Genomic DNA, 16,839 nt, shown 5'->3' on the forward strand with positions numbered 1-16,839 from the left:
ATTCCGTGCATCGATAGTATCACAATATACCGTCAACACTTCTTGGGCAAGAACCTTAAGCCAAGCTTCAGCAACTGGTACCAGGTAACAATAAATCAGAAGACTTTTGATAACCTTGTATTGTGTACTGTGAACCATGTAAGCTTCCAAAGCTGCTTCCGAGAAGTTGACCGGATTCAGATTCGTCTTGAAATAACAAAGACGAAAATTAGTTAATAAAAGTAATTGACTACAGCTGAACTGTCGAAAATCACTATTGAGGGAAACGTTGAAATTTACTTTTAAAAAAATATCCAAAGTCTTATACTGTCACACATATGTTACCAAAGAATCGAGAATCTTTTCAAAATTCAGAATACAGGTGAAATCCTGAAACAACACGTTTGAGTGTATTCCAATAGATACGCATAGACGAAAAAATCTTAAAGAATTGAAACTCTGTTTTCCCACTAGTAAAATTCACGAATTTTCTTAGCTCACCTAAAACATCATCGAACGATCTTGGTCAATGTATTATGGAATATCCCGTATACATATGAATATCGTTGCGGGCGTATAAAGGTGCCTGACCACATGAGAGTAAAACTCTCGAGAAAAGCCCTTAAGAGCAGTACTCGCCAGTGGACACGCTCTTGAGAATAACTTGCACGCAGTAACGTTAAACTCACCGATGGTAGAAACTCGTGAGAGTTTGCTCTCAAGTAGAAAAGTTCAAACATGCTATCCGATAGTAACGCGCAAAGGTTCGAATTGTGACGGTAATCTCGGAAGCATGACCATGGCGCGACGCACTTGGACCAACAAAGATGCGTCTATCTTTTATTTACAATCGTCAGAGAAAATAGTACTATCAATTTTTCTGATCGAACTGCGGTCGTTCGGACGAAAATCCGAAATCCATACGCGTCCTCTGTTTCTAATTCACGTACACAGAAGATCATAAGTAACGCAAATGTTACGTATAACCGACATGACGCGATGTTCACGAGCTACGGACGCTCTCCAGTGGACGTGGTCCAAAGAGTAATTTGCGACAGTGACTCTCCGGCCACTGTCTGGACTCCTCGCGAGAGTGAAACTATTGGAAAAATACGCTCACGTGGAAACAACGAAACAAGTACTCTCGAGAGCAACTCTCAGAATTCACTCTCATGTGGACGGACTGGCACCTTAACACTAGGAAGTCAACAATTCAGCAACTAGATTTCACGCTATCTGATGAACCGGAAGCGTTCGCAGCCACGTATCCACACCGTGCAACTGCAGTTGACGTTGTTCTTGACGTTGTTGAGGGAGTCTGGAACAGTCACACGGCTACATTGCCCAGCTTCGCGCGGGATGACGACAGGCGACAGGCGATAGCGGGAGACCGGCGTGAAAGCTTCGTAGCGTCGCGACGCCCACGCCTGTCAGACTGCGTGGCGTTGCGCCGTCCAAACCCTCCCCGTCGGCTCTTCTCACCCTGAAAACGGCATGCTCGAGCTATTGTTATCCCGGGCGTCGTGTCGACTGGGTCGAATCCATTTCTGGTTGCGTCAGACACGAGGTGGTGCCATTCACATGGATATCAATGCAATGATACGAATGCAATCATTTGACGTTGATTTCGAATGATTTCTACCTTATGCGAGTTTCTGCGATCCCCGGTCCACGGATTAGGAGAGTTTCGTTGATTTTTACAATTATTTCTTATCATTCTAGGCGATTTTCAGTCATTTCTAGATGGGACAGAATCTTTTGACAAAATCACAACGAATCTCTGGTAACGATTGGAAATTATCAAGAACCCTGATAAATTATTGGAAATTAATGGATAATTCTTACCGAACTGGAAACCAACGGAAGCCCGTGATAAGATAGAAATCAATAGGATGTTCATGAACTTGAACCATTTGGTGTTGTCCGTAAGACTTTGAATGGACTCTGTAATTTTCAACACTTAGCCAACATAGGTAGGTGTGTGATTTCAAGTGACACGCTATGATTTTAATTGATTTCAACTATCTTCCTTTAATCCTCGACACTTCAAAGAATATTTCAGTCATCCGAGTTCCTGATATTTACAACTTGATTTCCGACTGTTAAATTTATGATTTCCTTGGAGGAATCTTGATTGGAAGTCGTTGCTATTCGACACCGTACTGATAAGGCATTTATTGATTCATACTTGATTGCGCGATGCTGACGGCTGGACACGTGCATAATAACAATGAGTGAATGCGAAAAACCAGCTTGGCTTAGCTAATTACTATGTCATTAATAATTAGCGTGATGAATTGAAACCTATCTCACTCAGGTCTTTTTTTTGTTTCTTTTTTGCAACTGTACCAGTTTTCAGAGTGATAATTCGAACGTTATATAAATATCAAGATTTTGATTGAGCGTCTACTCTACATACATATATCGTCCTGGTACCGACAGAAGATCATGTCAACGTACTATTGTATATAAAATTCAGAGAATTGCTAGTTTTTCGTAAAATCTTTCGAGGGAAATATCGGGAACTTGTCCTTTGAATATTATCGCTGAGAGAACAGAATCCGGGAACTTTTTTCTTAGCAAACTTTATTACAGTTCTCTATGTTCGTACAGAGTAAAGATTCTTTGATCTAGATCTTAGTAAGGATAATTGTATAATAATTTCTAAAATACCGACATCTTACCAAGGAAAAAAATGTGAATCGTTAATTAGGCACAACATTGATGATCAACATGAATCGTGAACGATCAATTACTTAAAATCAGATTTTATCGGGATAATTGATTATCAGATAACAGTATAAAGTAGGTCATTTATGATGGATCATTGAATGCCGCGGACGAATCTAAACACCTATTACGTTGTGTTCCTTCAAAGTTCAGTCATCGAGCGTGCTGTAATGCTGTAAAAATTTAATAAAAATCTGTCCAGTAGTTTGAGGGGTATCATCGACAAGAAAAAAACAAACACTCTCTCTCTCTCTCTGTAATAATATAGTGTTTCTATTCCTAATTTCCTATCAATTAAAAACCGAGTGATAGCTGCACAAGTAAAAGGCAAGGGAATCCAAAGAAAAATAAATTTTTCACAAGATAATTATCGGCGAGAGAAGAGACTATTACCTGCCTGTATTAAAAGGATCGCGGCACTTCTTCGCCGGTAGGTTATAACGGGGCACAAAATTTCAATCGATACGTGAGCAGGGTTGAGGGCTGATGCCGAAGCGGGCTGTTTGCGAGACCGTAGTTAAAGTTGAGGTCGCTTATGTATGTACGGAGCATTCCAAGTGTAATCGACATGATCACGACCCTGACCCTCGGTAAACCGATTCAAAATTTGTGAAATGTTTCTCTTTAGTTGACAAGAGTACGCTTGATTTGTGTGAGTTTTTATTCAACGATGCGACGCTTAAACGTTAGCAAGAGACATATTACAGATCATCAAAAAAAAAAAGAGTAGTCGTTAAAAAAGTTACTGTTTTAAAAAAATATGGACTCCCCTGAAAGATGATGAAAATTCAAAATAAACTTCAGTTTCTTAGGCGCTAATGAATTTCTTTGAAGAATAAAAAACCAAGTCTGACCCCGTAATTAGATTTACACACTAACGCAGAAATATTCTCTACAATTTCAAAATGGACGAAACGTATGATTTCGATTGATTTGAGAATATGATATTTTTGTAACATTTCATTAACTTGGAGGTGCTACCGTATTTTTTTTTCATATTACAACTCCAGAATTTACTTCAAACTGAAACTTTTTTACGGATGTAATTTCTTTTGCCTGATTTATAGTTTTCGAGCTTAACCTTATTCGAATTCGGACACTGTAGATTTTCACGCGAATTTTATCGATCGTCATAACGTCCAAACGCTTTCGAATAAAAATTTACACAAAATCGCACGTACTCTTGTCAAGTAACAAAAATATTTCATCAAGCTTGTACCGATTTTTAAACGGTAAGTTGTTTCGTCACTTCGATTGCACGTGGAATGCTCCATATGCACGAGTATAGCCTGTATAGGCTGGAGTAGTTAAGTACACTCAAGGTAATGACCGACGTGTTTATAGGCGAAGGCTTTTATCGGGGGTATTTTTTGAACGGCAGCTACTTTTTACCATCGAATATCCCTCCATCATAGGGAGGAAATTTTTTTCACCATTTTCTTCTCAATCCTACTTAAACACCGATCGACAATCTGCAGTAATCTATTCTTAAATCCCAACAGCGACGAAGCTCAAATCAATTTCATTATACTCGTCTAGTTTTTACTTCTTCCGTTACTTGTTTTTGCACTTTTTTAATGATAAAGTCAGTCGAAAACTCTTTGCCAGCGGTTATTATAACTTCGCGTTATCAGTGTGGGAACGTATTCGATTCGAAGAGTAAAATCAAATCTCACGCTTTCCGTTATACTCGCGTTATACCGATCACACTGGCAGAAATTCATGTAATTAACGCTACCTCTAAAATGAACTGTTTAAATTACTACGATATCAACAAAGATAGCAACACTTATTACAATTTATCTCGTACGTATACAACGATGAAATTTTTATTGCGTGAGGAAACGCTGTTATTACCAGCTGTAGCGTTAATCTAATAAACAAATAAAAATCCCACCACGACGGTGAAAAATCTCGTTACGAGGCAATACAAAGGGGATCGTGACTGTATCCTTTATTGACGTTATTATTAATGGATCAGTATAGCCATAAACTGACTAACTCGGAAAAGTTAGGAGCGGCAAGTGCGTTTTATTACCCAAGAGTTTTCCCCGCGTTGCACCATCCTTCCACCCCCCCTCTTTCTTTCTCCCTTCACATTTCCTTCTCTCTACTTTTAACGGAGACAGAAAAAAGAAGGGCTAGAAAAATTGAAAATAACAGAAACGAAAGAAAGAAAGAACGAGGCGAGAAATGGAAAACGCCGTGAAGGGGTTAAAGTGCAGTTGCGTGCTACTCAATTTCGGTCTGACGCGTTCTCGCACTCTCAACACGCGTATGCATCGCTCCGAACGGAAGGATAAGGTTGACGACCGTTTATCGTCGACGGATCCTTGCTTCCTTGTATCACTCGTCGGACTGACTATACAGGCGTCGGGCTAGCCGACTTCCCGCCACAATCAGCTGCAGCCTGCGGCTGTCGGACGTATCTGCATATGTGTACATATACGCCTGGATCCTCGTTGACTTTAGTGGAATCGGCGTGGGTGGGCCTTTACCACACGCGAGGTGACGGGGGGCTCGAACCTACTAACGTCAATATTTTTTACCAACTTCCGTTCTATTCGGAATCGGGAAAAGGAAGGGAAACTATCTTACGACGACGGTTCTTCTTCGTGTTTATAGCCGAACCAGCGATGAGCAAGATTTTTATCACCCATTTACAAATTACGATTAACAATGATTTGATCTACGCGATCAAATGTAATTCGTCATAGTTCAGTGAGTAATAACTAATTTGTATATTTGTGAGTTTTAATTGGTGGTACGTAAAGTATACACGTTTAATTTGAAAAAAAAAAAATAAATAAATAATGCCTGAACAAGACAATAAAACGTCGTCTGATGGGCTGCTTCAAGGACAGAGCTGAAACTTACGTTACAGCAACGATTGCCAGATATATTTACGAGTAAAGACAATTGAGGCTTTATATTTATTGTATTGTAGACTTAATTTATTCAGCTATTTATTTCCATCCGGTTAATACCTGCGATGCAATATTTCAAACCCCCGTTTGCCACTTTGATCAATACAGTATACGTATATCGTTTTATTGATAGTAAAAAGTGTGGAACTCTGACATTTTTGATATTATTTTAACAATCAACTGGTGAATATTTATAGGAATAAACAGTATGCGTGTCTCTGATTTACGTGACGATGTATATGGGCAATTCGATGTTAAATTAGACAAGTATTAAACTCGTTTTTTTTTTTATTACATCGCAAGTTTATTTATTTTTTGTTTTTTTTGAAAAAATGTAACAAGTAGAAAGAAAATGCACGTGATTTTTGACACTTGAAAAATTCTATCCAACTTGACGTGAAATTGCTCGCTTATCTGTAAAGTAAATTCCCCCTTTCACAGCGTATACTTATATAATTACATGGTTGTCTGTATAAACGCCGAACAGAGGACGTGGGGAACTTCAGATTACGAAGGGAATTCGATCGAGATTGGAAATGGGATAGATGATTTGATTGGATAAGCTAGACATATATACCTATGGGCAACTGTGCTATTAATGTAATTCGACAATCCCCAAGAAACACGAACTGGAAGCATTGGCGGGGCCAACCGAACTGATCGAATTCGGAGATATCGTTTAATTGGTCGATTTAGGAACTAGCAACGCCAACAACGTAATTAATACTATAATAATAAGCTGCGAAAAAATCGTTTCATTCACACTGTGTTGGAAATAATACGTACCGATTTTGAAGTTTTTACTGAGATCGGATCTTTGTTTCGTAATCTCCACATTTTTTTATTCCGATTTGATACTTCTTGAAAATTCGTGAATATTGAATGCGGAAGTTTTCAAATTACTTTTTTGAGGATAAAGAAAATGTTGAAAATGACTTTCTGGAAAAAAATTTTGTCTCATTTATTGTATTTACGAAAACAAAAATTTCCCGCCACATATTAAACGGGACGAATCGGTGATAGTATTTATAAATTAATTATACCTGTGCGATTATTCGACCTTGATCAATTTATCCAAATGAATCGATTGACCGGAGAAACGATTAATTCAAATTCCTGATTAATTGTGAAAACGTGAAAAAAATTGTGAAATTAATTGAAAGAACAATTGACCGAAGTCTGCTACTATTCGGTTAATCGCGCAGCTCTAAAATCTAACGATCGAGTACAATATTTTTTGTCTATGATTGCTTCATAGCGAAATCCGTTAACTACGTATGCTATAAAATGCCTGGTATGCAGAGATTGTAAGATTTGTTCGAATCTTCCCCGATTTTGGCTTCTTCTTTTTTAAGCAAATACCAACCTATTAAACCAATTCGCATATTACATGCTTAGGTGCCAATAATCTTTACTGGGGGAAAATCACAGACTTGAATAGTGATATCGCAACTGCAACAGTTCTGGTGCCGATTGCTGGCGAAAATGTTGGACGCGTAGAATGGGCAATTACTTTATGACAGATGGTTATGCCACTATTACTACTTAGTGAAGTTGGGGTGATGCTATCAAGGAAATGTAATAGATCGTTTGAACTTTACCATCTCTCGGCGCTAGCTGCAATTACGCCTCACTCGAGCGTAATGTTCTCCTATTCTTCTCTTATCGCTCCCGCTCTGTTCGCTTCACTTTAATATTAACATATACAATTCTTTTCCATGAGCCATAATATTCGTCGCCCGCTTTTATATTATACGGATCGATCCTCCAGTTTCCAGCTAGGTTTTTGTAATCAAAATTTCAATGTAACTGAAATTTGGATATTGTATAACTCGCACCGAGGTATAATAATCTTAAAATTTTAAGACACTTAAACAAACTGCCAATAAAAAACACGTTTTTAGACATTTTCAATTGTATGTATACGGAGGGGACAAAAATGAAGGTTTTTTTTATTTTACTAGGTGAAAAGGCAGACATTTTGGAGCGTATCCTAAAATTTTTACGGTGAGATGAAAGTCCGATCGTGCTTAAATCGATGCAAATATTCTACTGATATAGAATATATCCAAAAAATAAGAAATTTATGGAATATTTACACCGATTCAATTATGATCTCATTTTCACCTGACTCTAAAAGTGTCGCAATATGCTCGAAAACGTTCATTGACTTGACAGAAAAAATAAAAACAAATCACAGTGATACTTCAGTTATACATTTCTCAAGGAGTATTGCAATACTGATGTATAAGTGAGAATAACGTTGAAGCGAAATAAAAATAAATATTAAAACCTAAATATTTGAAACATCCATAATGGTAAAATTGAAAAGTTTTTAAGGTATCATCTTGTTATGGTTGCATTTACTGTATAAAGAACAGCTCTAGGGGACGGAATAAGTAGCTTATAAGTGAAATAATATCTCACGATTCGAAGGCAGAAATTTCCAGGAGCAGGAAAATTCAACGTATGAATGGGAAAAACGTGCAAGTGCGAAACGTATAACTGAGCTTCCACTATATTTTCCGGCTCTTGGAATATGCAGGACTGAAAATGTCGAGAAACGTGGTTTTTGCGTCAGTTTCTGAGGGTCTACGGAGGATCCTTGGAATTTTCTATTCTAAGAAACCAGATTTCTTCACACAAAAAATACTAGAGAAAATATTTGCTTCCGACGGCAGAAAGTGCTAAAAATCCTGCAACAAAGACTCTGTTCAAAAATTTCACATAATTGTTCAACATGCTTTTTACCCCGAGAGCTGAACGGTGTGTCTTGTACAGCTTGCACAGCTTGCACGTCTTCTCTTCAACCCCTCGGTTATTTCATTCAATATTATTCCCGCTACGACGTCGTCACGATCGTCAAGAGTCCTCAACGAATAGAACGAGCTAACCATTCCCCTGCAGATAAAGAATAATATTATTTCTTATCCTTCGTTCCTGCTCTCCTCACAATTCCCACTGAGCTGTTGAGAATAAAACTACAGTTTATCGGCGTTCGTCTTTCCCTCTATTCAAACGTTTCTCAGTTTCTCAGTTATAATTCTTTATGAGACAGCCTCGATGAAATTTTACTCTGCAAATTTCAATCCAATTTACAAGGTAAAATTCTTGTACGGTTTAATTTTCACGTCAGTCGAATGTAATATTAAAGTAACGCTGTTGAACTTATTTCGTTACCGAATCGAAGAAAATCCTGTTTGGATTACGCGAGATGTAGTTGATTCGAATGAATACGATAACTTAATTTCAGTAACTCTTCTTCCTTTATATAATATGCCATCCGTCATACGCTTGAAGTAAAAGTAATTTCCGTGTAACTTGACAGAAATCTTACCGTACCTATCTAATGTGACTTCCAAAAATCAGGGTCAGTCGGAAAACGGATGAAAAATGAAAATTTTCTAGACAAAAATTAATTCCAATATTTATACATATTAGACAGGGAACGGCACGAATTGTTAGACAAATCCGAGTACATGCCGATTTTTTACACAAGTAACGTAAATGCAGTTTCAGAGAAAGTTATAGAAATTTGTGTGAAACAACAATCGACAGATCAAGATCGTCAAAAATACAGGGACACGAACTAATTCACAGATATTTACGAATAAAGTTTTCACCCGAGTGGAGAATTTTTTAGTTCGCTTTTGACGGGAATTTGATCAACGAGTTGTATGATCCGAAATAGAGAGCTAGAGGATATCGAAAATCGAATACCGCCAGGCTGCAGAGCTTGCAGATACCTGTACGAGCTGATCCTCCGGGCAGTTCTTGTTATAGTCCGGAATTCAATGTGCATCAAGTTCCGCAAGAGGATATATGTGGATAACAATATACCCACGCAGTATGCACGCTTTACAGAAACAGCTTCGTAAAATCCACAGACGCTGCACTTTTCCAATCGGTTTTTTTTTTCTTTTTACCCCTCAACAAAATTACCACGTCAACGTCATCATATCGTACCATTTTTTGTAGAAGCACAGGGAGAATTCAGGCACGAGATAACTCGAAGAAATTGTTTATTGCCTCTGTTTTTTTTTTTTTTTAATATGCCCAACCGAAATATATGGTTTGTAACGGTCTCAGGAAACTGAACACTTCAACGCGCATGCGCAGAGTGATTGGCCAACTGTGTTTGTTTCGAGGTTATGTTGAGTGAATGTCCCCTCGCGTTTTAACTATCGCAAGTTGACAATTCGTCATAAACTCGGGACGGCTGAAAATTTTATTAGCGTCCAATGCATCACGTGATTTCTATGAGTGAGAAAGATATTTGGACCTATAAAACTTGTACGTTTCGGTATCTCAGAATTTAAAGTAGAAAGAAAGCTCGTCGTGTGTGATTGTGATTGGAAATCATTATAATAACGTGAAAAATTGTACAAAGAAACTACAAATTTATTTAAAACTCCTAACTATGATCGACGTCGTTTCATTTCCCGAGAAAAAAATCTCCAACGTCCGGCAGGAGAAATCGAACACGCTCGTCTGCAATAGGACGAAGAAAAGAATTGAATATCGTTTCGTTAGTCTTTTGAAATTGGCGAAACGTTGAAACGAACGATGAAGATTGTTTCGAGAAAGAAAAAAAAAATAAATTAAAAAACTGTCAACAGGAACAACCTTTCGGCTCGCGGTAAAACGACTTTAACATGGTTTTTTTTTTTATGTCGATATCGAAAGAGGGAACCGACGACCCAGCTCGATGACCGCATCAGAGAGACAGGAAAGAAAATATTTGGATTGCAAAACGCGTTATTAAATCGCGAAAAGCGTGCGTAGTCCTCGATTCCACTTTCGGGCTCGTCAAAGGAAGGCCGAGAGATTTCGTCGCCTCTTGAAAATCCGAGGTGAATCGCTTTCAGAGCCTGCACGCGGTATCCGAAATGAGACACTCTTGAATAACAACGTCTCTCTTATTCAGGGGTAACGAAAACTGGGATACAATGTTCGAGGCTTGAAGTGTTAGCAAGTTCGATTTTCAGCCGACAAATTTACGTATAACGATCAGAATAAAAATAATAATGATAATAACAATAACTTGAATCGACATGTGCGGACGGCTGCTAATAAACACAATAAAAAGGGAGAGAAAAAAATTCGGCAATTTGAGGGAAACAGAGTGAAAACAATATCCAATGAGAAGAAAATATTGACGACTCTCTAATTTCACGGACACTGAACGCAATATACACGAACCTTTGTGAATTATATTTTCCATTTTACACGTTTATAAACAACCTCAAAGCTCGATGAAATTTACTAAAGCGTTAAAATGTTGCGAGCCAGTAGCAGCAGCAAAGCGTTGCGTTAAAAGCCATTAACTTTATCTTCCGAATATACAAATATGCGTGTATTCAAAGGAAGAAAAAATAAAAAAATAAAACAGGGAACAATTTGTTAACAAGAAACCGCCGCGATTAGCGCTTCACGTATACGGCGATAAAAACTTTCACTGCCTTCCGACGGCGTGAAAAACGCCGTTGAATAACTCGCTTCATATTTTCGACATTTGTTTATCTCAAAGCTTGGAAACGATATTGAAAAATGAACGCGCCCGCGCGTAAAACGGAGACATGTTATACGGTGTGTGTGCAAGGGCGTGGGATAATTATTGCGGTTGAAAAAAATGGTTCACAATAAAGACTGAAGGGTGATGTAGGGGCGTGACAACAGGGTGGCAGGAAAAAAAAAATAAAAAAAAAAAAAAAAGGTAGCGAGCGCCAAAGTGCCACGAGGGTGCTAGAAATCCTTGCCCTTTTCACCGTCAAATCTAACTTCAATTAGGGTAATGGAGGCGAGTTACTTCGTGTCACTGCGTGATTAGGAGTTCTAGACTAGAGAAAGGGTTTCGAGTTGCCTAGTGCCTCAGAGTTCCGGGGCTCTGTAACGCGGGATCATGGAAAGGAAGAACAGAAACGTGCCACGAGTATTTGGTTTTTATCCCGATGATGCAGAAACACTTTTTGCCGCTGAGATTGAAAAAGGATTCAAGAAAGTTACAGAATTGCATATTAATTTTCACAGATTATGTTACAAGTGGCAAATTTTGGTAACGATGAAATTTCAGCGTTTGATAGAAATGTTACCCTTCGATACAGCAAACGTTAGTTGGAGGCAAAAAATTATCAGCTTCGACAATATGCGTGAAACAAATAAGTACGACTGTTTTATGCCAGTGGATCTCGAATTGTAACGATGATTTGAAGATGAATGGCTCCCAACGTCTTAATCAGAATTTAGAAAAAGTGAAAAAGTGAACAAGCTGTATAAAAAATCTCCAGCAATGTTATTCAAACAATTAATTATTGACGAACATACGTTGCGCCGTATTTACAAAAATCTTTTACTTATCCACTCTGGAGATCAATATTTGTTAAAATTTTCAGATGATTTGTGAAAATTTCTATATGACGAAGAAAATAGGCGTAAAAAGGCAGAAACGTTAGAATCGTATCGAAAACAGCCGAGTTCAATCATTTCGATCATTCTAATTATAAACTCTTTTCTCAAATTGTTGATACCTAAGCCTGTGATATTCAAATTTTCTCATATTCATTTTAATTATACCAAGGAAATGTTTTTTTGTTCGAGTTCAGTATCATTGGCCTTAACAACACTGCTGCAGATTGCTGAACGTTTCTTTTTTCCATTCCTATCTCTTGATTTCAATGGTCCGATCGATTCATCCTTATTAACCCTAGAACGGAGCTTTAAAAAAGGTCCCAATCTTATAAATTCCACCTCTCGGGTACATCGTATCGTTAAGAGTCCTATAGGATCTTATTTTTTTTCGTTTTCCGACAAAGAATCACGCAGGGCAAAAAAAGTTTTCGCGCAAGTTCGAAAAAAAAGTGATTAAAAATTAATTTAGGTCGAGTCGAAAACTAGATCGGTTCTCTTGCGGCGGAAAATTCCAACTCGCGCGGGGTGTTTTTTCACCCTCCGTTGCCGTTCTACGGTTAAAATCGTCGAAGCTCAATTCAACACTATTCAGATTTCGTGCAATATGGAGTGGCGTGTTGTATCAGAGTCGCCAACGGTCGAGAAATTGGAAGTATTCCTTACATCGGCACACGTAGATTCGTACAGCCGAAAACATTGAGCCATTTGTCAACTCTTGGCGTGCATACCGAGTATAAATAGTAAAATGCCGAGGCGTGACCCGAGGTTGAGACCGTTGTTCAATTATACCGGCTGACGGCACTCGGCTGTAGGGGGTAGTTTTTGTGGATTGACCCGTTTTACCGTGAACCCGGCAAAGAGGATTCCGGATTTTAACGTTAATGTGGCTATATACATAATAGCTGCTGAAGAGGTGCCACCCGAAAGTCGATTAAAGAGGTTTCAAATTGGGCGATATTCAAATTTTCAAGTATTTTATTTGCATTTAATTTCGTGGTCTCGCTATTATGCCACGTTTCAAGATTCTCCCACCGTCGCAATCTCTGTGTAACCATTAATTGCAGTTGTAGCGACTTTGTTTCAATTATAATCTAAAGGCATGAAGTATCAAATAAAGGAACAAAAGTATTTAACATTAAGTGCGTTTGCGTTTTACAGTCGAAAGAATTTAAAATACTGATGACGTGTAGGTTTTGTAATTAAGGCCACGTGGAATACCGTTAATATTTTTACTCCGCATTTTGGGGTGAAATAGAATAATTATAATTAATCCGAATAAAAATGTCAACCATTTGAGAAAATTATAATTAAAACCGAAATTAATTGCTAGTTACCAATGTAATTTGTATCTTATTTCACTCTGAGTACAGAGCCTAAATGTAATTTGGTTTTTTGTTCACTTGTTTTTCTACTTACAAAATGTAAATCTAGGAAAGGAAATTAGGCATATTATTTGTTTTTAATTAAAGCGAGAATCTAATTTTTATTTCGTATCGCCGTAATTACGATGTACAAAATATAATTTTTAATTCGTTACGCCCTTCGATTAAATGTGATTAATTGCAAATTATTGCAATTAGGTGATGTCGAATACTGATGAACTCTATAAAAAATTTTGCGTCTCGAATCAGATACCTATTATTCTTCTTCCGACACTTCACCCGTCTAGTGGAATCTGTAACGAGTGAAAATGATTTCTTTCATCCGATTCAATTTCCGTATCGCGTCCTGATTTCTCAAAAAAAAAAGGTACGGGAAATCCCGGATCACGGATCCGCTTTCCGGCCGTATTTTTCACTCGGCAGCCCAAAGGCCACATTAGTGGCCGGCTGAAATTAATCAACTTTTTTTCATCCTTCGTTCACCGCGAAGCTTGCGCTGGTATCGAACGATAATAACCCCGGGCTAGCTGGCACCTAGCGGTAATACATTTTCCTTTATTATTGTTTTTTTTATTTTTTTTTTTATTTTTTCTCGTTTTTCTTTCCGTACAAACGGTAATGATCCTCCTGCAGCTATAGAGGCTTTTAAATTTTCACCATCCCATGCGGAAAGGGCACGCGAATTCTGCGATCCTCGGGAAATGCTCTCTGAACTTTATGCGACTTTGCATAAATTTTTTATTCTCACAAGTCGTACCGTACGATTCTCGATTGAATAATGAAGAAATCTCCTGCTGAAACAACGCCACTCCTTTTTACCAGCCGCTCTTCATTTTATGAGGGAGAGGGTGAATATGCCAAGGGAATAAACTCCCGGTGATATGTACACGGATTTAATTGCCGTTTGTACTTTATCCACAGTTTCACAGAATTTATAGTCGAAACGCGTACGTGAGGCGAAAAAATCGTGAATTTCGAGAACCTTGAATTCGAAAGAAAATACGGTGATCATATTTTTTCGATCGTGGAGCACGATGTTGGTACATGAGACCCGTTACTACTTTCACAGTCAACCCATAGTCCAAGGAGTCAGATGTGCTGATAGAAAAGTTCTGCCAATTGGCGTCACAAGTCACAAAAATCGGTCGATTCAAAACTGTTAAATGATTCCGAGGTAGATTAGAATTTTACACATGACACCTGTACCGAATTCTTCAGTCCACGAATAGTCGAAATGCGAATACTTTTTGGTCAGTCGCACCTTCGTTGCTTCTCAAATCAAATTGGTGGAAAAACTAGCGTCTGTCACACGTACCGATTGGCGACATCACGCTCGTATCCCAATATACTGTTTTAATTTCAGTCACTGGTACTAAGTTTTTTTTGCAATCGTTGTGATATTATCTTGCGTTAGTACAACAATAAATTGATTAATTACATTGAATAGATGTTTGTGCGAGATTTTCTTGTGATATTAACTATATTTAAATCACCATTGTAACGATATCCGTTGAATTTTCCATCAACTGTAATAAGAAATGAAATTTTTTTGAGTGCAAACTCTTCAGAAAGATCCAAGTATTAAACCTATTTTTTTTCTTTCTTTATAATTACAGGTGCTGCTGTCACCAAAGATGCTAATACTTCAAACTAATTACCCGGAAGAAGCTCCCTTAAAACTTTAGACGCGCAACGTCCGTTGGAAAGGGTTAGTAAATTTATGGCATATATATATATATATATAATATACACGAACACAGTGAAGCTACGTTCTCAACACCAGAATTTGTATATAAACGAACGAATTGCGCTGCACACACTGAGGTATAACAGTTTGGAATTAATGTTTTATGTTTTTATTTGTTTAAACTATTTGCGAAAAGAGGGGAAAAAGAAGAAGACGCAAGTTTTTGTTACACCTTCACGTTGCGCAAAAGCACAAGGTGCGGTCAACCGCGATGTACGTGTCATTAACTTATTCGCGTGTTTTACATTTATATTGATTATTAAAATGCCTGCACGAACCTGATGCACATCTTGACTTTGAATTGCAAAATATTACATTATGCAATACACGGTGCATGTGATTCCCGTTCATTATTCATCTCCTACACAATTGTAACGCACTTTCTTAATCTTGCATACGTAGTATAAGTTATGGAGCATGCGCAAGTACGGTGTCATTTCTGACCAAAAACATACCAAACTTCTACGAATATAAAAAGATTAACCGTTTCAAATAATTACAAGGTTAGAACGGCTTTACAAAAGTTTTCAAAGTAAAAATTTTCCTCTATATTTGAAAGCTTTCTCGTAACAATTATGTAGCAGCTATTCAAGGTTAATTGGAAAATCAAGCCGGAAGGGCGATCGAACCCATTCATTGAAAAAATCAGTTTAGAGAAACCAGAGAAATTTCATTTGTTATAGTTATTACAAAATTCTACTAAAACAGGTATTGCAATAATAACGGTTTGAATATTGCTGAAATTACAAGAAAATTTGGCGACTCAGTAGTGTGAATATATTAGTCTACTTGCTAAATTTTTTCAGTTCGATAAGGCCTTAACACAAATTTATCGTTATGCGAACATCAACTTATCGCAATAGTTAAATACAATAGTAACCCATACCAGAGTTTAGTGTAAAGCTTATTTTTATTTTATACACAGAACTGTATTTATCGGTTATGGTAAAAAGAAATTAAAATAGTTAAGAAACGTGCGATAAGAACAAATAGAAATTTGATCGTTATTGAATGGCTCAAATCCACGAGTCGGGATAAATGCAGCGAATGAAACCCCTGCGCGGGTTGCGTAACTCGTACGTGACAAAAAAGTCCCTACGAACATTTGACTACATTTGAAAGTTCGAAGACAAAGCGTCGGGAGAACTTGAAGGAGTTTTGCAACTTCGGCCCTTCGCCGGGCATATACGTGTTCTTGCAATTAGGGTCCTCCTGAACGCCCGCGAGAACTCTGAGGTCACCGGGTTCAGAACGTGAATATTCATCGGCTTGGATACTTTTGAGCCCGTAGAAGTTCCGGCTGCCGTATAACGTACCCTAATAATTAAGTCTCTGGATTAATTAGACTCCTGGCTAACTACGCTCCCATCCTTCTTACAGGTAGCCGCGTAGTTTTACTTGCAACTAATTCAAAGATCTTTTCAACGCGGGTACCTTTTATTTTTGTATCTTTCAATAAAATTCATATAAAATTTCAATTTTTTGCCAAATAACATCAAAGTGTTTCACATGTTCGCCGGCTTAAAAAAAAGCAATCATTTTAAGAAACAGTATAATTATCATCGTAAGGAAATATTTGCATCCATATTTTTCCATGTCTAATAATCTTGAAAAACATCGTCGAAGAAATGTCAACGCTTACATTACCTTATCTCACCTGCCATCA

The 16,839-nt window shown here is 37.7% G+C and overlaps 1 protein-coding gene across 3 annotated transcripts in view; it reads left to right on the forward strand.

Moving 5' to 3' along the window:
• The window catches only part of LOC107225615 (protein tincar), a 129,255-nt gene that overhangs the window by 78,100 nt on the left and 34,316 nt on the right, over window positions 1–16,839 (forward strand). For all 3 annotated transcript variants that reach the window (XM_046735600.1, XM_046735601.1, XM_046735602.1), the window contains exon 3: window positions 15,043–15,134. The gene's annotated coding sequence lies outside the window, so the exon portion shown is untranslated. The remainder of the gene's footprint in view (window positions 1–15,042; window positions 15,135–16,839) is intronic.

The sequence above is a fragment of the Neodiprion lecontei genome, chromosome 3 (assembly GCF_021901455.1).
Source record: "Neodiprion lecontei isolate iyNeoLeco1 chromosome 3, iyNeoLeco1.1, whole genome shotgun sequence".
Lineage (NCBI taxonomy): Eukaryota > Metazoa > Arthropoda > Insecta > Hymenoptera > Diprionidae > Neodiprion > Neodiprion lecontei.